This window comes from Schistocerca americana, chromosome 5 (genome assembly GCF_021461395.2).
Source record: "Schistocerca americana isolate TAMUIC-IGC-003095 chromosome 5, iqSchAmer2.1, whole genome shotgun sequence".
NCBI classification, from domain to species: Eukaryota; Metazoa; Arthropoda; class Insecta; order Orthoptera; family Acrididae; genus Schistocerca; species Schistocerca americana.
The window spans coordinates 53,462,535-53,466,881 of NC_060123.1; positions in this window are offsets into that span (position 1 = coordinate 53,462,535).

Below are 4,347 nucleotides of genomic sequence, written 5' to 3' on the forward strand. Positions count from 1 at the left end.
GGGATGCACAGTGGTATTACTCCTGGCGCCACGATTCGGGGGTCATTGTGTGTGACTTCAGGCCATGGCTGTTAGTGACTGAGGGAACGCTGACGGTACAAGGTTCATCACCGACATTCGGCACCCTGTGACCGCTCAATGTCATTCAATACGATCACGACGACACCCCTCGATCGACGTTAGCACTCGTGGTGTCACTCGCCTTCATACACAGCAGTGGACGTTTAAAAATTCGTAACTCTAGCTCAGTGGTCGTCAATTGATTTAAATGTTGTTCCCGGCTGGCTCTCTATTCAATTACTGCGACGGGGGTGAGGAGAAAGACCACATCCTGGTGATACCAGCATTATGCGTATTTAGATGTTCGATTAATCTGAATGGTTTGCAATGTTCCAGCGATTCTATTCGAACTCTATGCTGACGTACCGACAAGGACCATTTTCGCAGATAAGCATGCAAGTAAGTAATGGATGTTCAGTTTCTCGATATAGTTCGTCGCACTCACACATTGTACATACGCTGTAAGGACAATTTCATACATTTACATTTTTGGTGTTCCACAATATTGGTTGGCTAAATATTATGACGGTACGTTGTATACAACTTCCACAGATATTGTTTATCATGTAGTCAAGACTACGTAATGAAGCCAAAATCGTGGATAAAATTGAAATGTAGTTTGTTTATTATCACCTTTCTTCTCACTAACTAATGTGAAGTATCAATCGGGATTGGAGGTGATGATCTTATCCTTCATATCTGGTAGTTAATAAGCGAACTATTTTTATGCTGGCTCGTTGTTTGTGTCCGTTACCCCCGCAACCCGTCCAAGGATAAGATTCTCTTAATGTTCCGCGCACACGCGTTTCACAATTTTATAAAATGCAGAATTACGTAAATTATAGCTTTCCGTTGCGTACAACTTTCGTGGGTTCCACATCTACATCTACGTCTACATCTATACTCCGCGAGCCACCTTACGGTGTGTGGCGGAGGGTACTTATTGTACCACTATCTGATCCCCCCTTCCCTGTTCCATTCACGAATTGTGCGTGGGAAGAACGACTGCTTGTAAGTCTCCGTATTTGCTCTAATTTCTCGGATCTTTTCGTTGTGATCATTACGCGGGATATATGTGGGCGGTAGTAATATGTTGCCCATCTCTTCCCGGAATGTGCTCTCTCGTAATTTCGATAATAAACCTCTCCGTATTGCGTAACGCCTTTCTTGAAGTGTCCGCCACTGGAGCTTGTTCAGCATCTTCGTAACACTCTCGCGCTGACTAAATGTCCCCATGACGAATCGCGCTGCTTTTCGCTGTATCATGTCTATCTCTTCTATTAATCCAACCTGGTAAGGGTCCCATACTGATGAGCAATACTCAAGAATCGGACGAACAAGCGTTTTGTAAGCTACTTCTTTCGTCGATGAGTCACATTTTCTTAGAATTCTTCCTATGAATCTCAACCTGGCGCCTGCTTTTCCCACTATTTGTTTTATGTGATCATTCCACACACAACAGTAATAGTTTCCCAAGAGTATTTTTCCCAGCTAACACAAAGTCCGAATTATGTTGTCGGAATCATTTTCACTTCACCCGACAATAAACGTCTCTGATCACATGGTCACACATAATGTATTTTAAACGTGCTTGAAGAGTCTTTAAATAATCTCCTTAACGAATTTCGCAGTCGCGTACCACTTTTTCATCGACTAGCCCGATCGCGATAACTGAAGGTAGAGAGCTCAATAACGTGTTACATGTTCTTTTATATGAATTAAAAAACAAACGCGCCCCTATATCTTTTTGTCCCGCTTGGTCTTTGCTACTTTGCTTTTTATTACTTTTCGTTATATTGCTTCTTAGTAATACTGTGCAGTTATTTGTAAGTAGGCTGTTTATGTTTTCTTATTGGCAACGTTACGTAGCGCTCTGTATGAAAATCACTGGCTGTGCTGTGTGCAGTCTGTGGCTAGTTTGCATTGTTGTCAGCCATTGTAGTGTTGGGCAGCGGCAGCTGGATGTTAAAAGCGCGTAGCGTTGCGCAGTTGGAGGTGAGCCGCCAGCAGTGGTGGATGTGGGGAGAGAAATGGCGGAGTTTTGATATTTGTAAGAATGGATGTTTTGAACTCCTATAGATATTATGACTTTCGATGACTAGTAAGGTAAATACATTGTTTGTTCTCTATCAAAATCTTTCATTTGCTAACTATGCCTATCAGTAGTTAGTGCCTTCCGTAGTTTGAATCTTTTATTTAGCTGGCAATAGTGGCGCTCGCTGTATTGCAGTACTTCGAGTAACGAAGATTTTTGTGAGGTAAGTGATTTGTGAAAGGTATAGGTTAATGTTATAGTCAGGGCCATTCTTTTGTAGGGATTTTTGAAAGTCAGATTGCGTTGCGCTAAAAATATTGTGTGTCACTTTAAGCACAGTCATGTATAATTGTTCAAAAGGGGACGTTTCATATTAAAGTTTCGTATTACTTTCCCTTTTTTAATTCTTCCCCGATTTTTATTAATATTATGCAAATTGACACGCCTGCCCGCAAAGTACCGTTATAACCCTCATGTGTTACCTCTTACAGACAGTATCATTGTGGCATTTTTCAAGAGGACACTGCCATGGCACACGCTTGGCATGCCTGTATGAACTATCTGCTTGATGCTGAGGTACTTCTGTGGCCAAAACGATCCCCAAATCTGTCCCCGATAGAGGTTTTGTAGGACCTGCACGGATTTCAACTCCGTCCCAGTGTCAGGATTGAGAATATGAAAAACCAGTTACAACAGCTACGGTCCAGGTTACCCCAGGAGATGATATTACGGCTTTACAACACCCTTCCTCATCGTATCAGACCATTCATCCACGCCAGATGGCGTGCATTGTCACATTAATAAGTGGGCTCATATTTCCAAGTTCCTGTTATAAATGTGACTCGATTTTCTAATCACTGAAATGCCAATACATACCATCCCAACACGTGAAGTTTCATTTTGTTTCCAATTCGCTTCTAGGCGTTCACATTTTTGTCAGGAATTATGTATCAATTCTTACTGAAATCACTTTGTTGCTGTTGTTGTTGTTGTTGTTGTCTTCAATTCGGAGACTGTTTTAAAGCAGCACTCCATTCTACTTTATCCTGTGCAAGCCAGTTCATCTCCGAATAACAGCTACTGCAAGCTTCGTCCTTTTGAACCAGCTTCTTATAGTAATCTCCTGATCTCCCTCTACGATCGTTACCTCCCACACTTCCCTCTTGCACTAAACTGATGATACCTTGACGCGTTAGAATGTGAGCTATTAACTAATCCCTTCTCTTAGCGAAGTTATGCCAAAAATGTCTTTTTTCTCAGTTCTGTTCAGTACCTCCTCCTTAGTTACATGATCTACCCATCTAATGTTCAGCAGTATTCTGTAGCACCACATTTCAGAAGCTAATATTCTCTTCTTGCCTGTACTGTTTATCGCCCATATTTCAAATCCGTAAGAGGCTGCATTCCGGACAAATACCTCCAGAAAAGACTTCCTAACACTTAAATCTGTATTCGATATTAACAAATTTCTCTGCTTCAGAAAAGCTTGTCTTGCCATTGTCAGACTGCATTTTATATCCTCTCTACTTCGGCCATCATCAGCTATTGTACTATCCAGACACCAAACCTCGTCTATTATTTTTAGTGTCTCGTTTCTAAATCTAATTCCTTCAGAATTACATGATGTATTTCGACTACAGTCCATTTACCCAGTTTTTCTTTTATTGATGTTCATCTGATTATTTTCTTTTGAAGACACTGTCCATTCCGTCCACTGCTCTTCCAAATCCTTTGCTGTCTCTTACAGAATTACAATGTCATAGATATACCTAAAAACTTTTATTTCTTATCCCTGAACTTTAATGCCTTCTGCAAATTTTTCTTTGGTTTCCTTTAGTGCTTGCTGAATATAGAGATTGAATAACATCGAGGATAGGCTACAACCCTGTCTCACTCCCTTCTCAACCACTGCTTCCCTTTCATGCCAATAGACTACTATAAATGCCGTCTGGTTTCTGTACAAGTTGTATCTAGTCTTTCGTTTCCTGTATTTTGTCCCTGTTACCGTAAGAATTTCGAAGAGTGCATTCCAGTCGTCACTTTCGAAAGTTTTCTTCAAATCTACGAAAGATATAAACGTATGTTTGCCCTTCCTTAATTTATTCGATAAGGCAAGTCGTTGGATCAGTATTACCTCACGTCTTCCTGCATTTCACCAGAATCCAAACTGATGTTCCCATAGTCGGCTTCTACTAGTTTTTCGATTCTTCTCTTAATAATTTATGTTAGTATTTTGCAACTATGGCTTATTA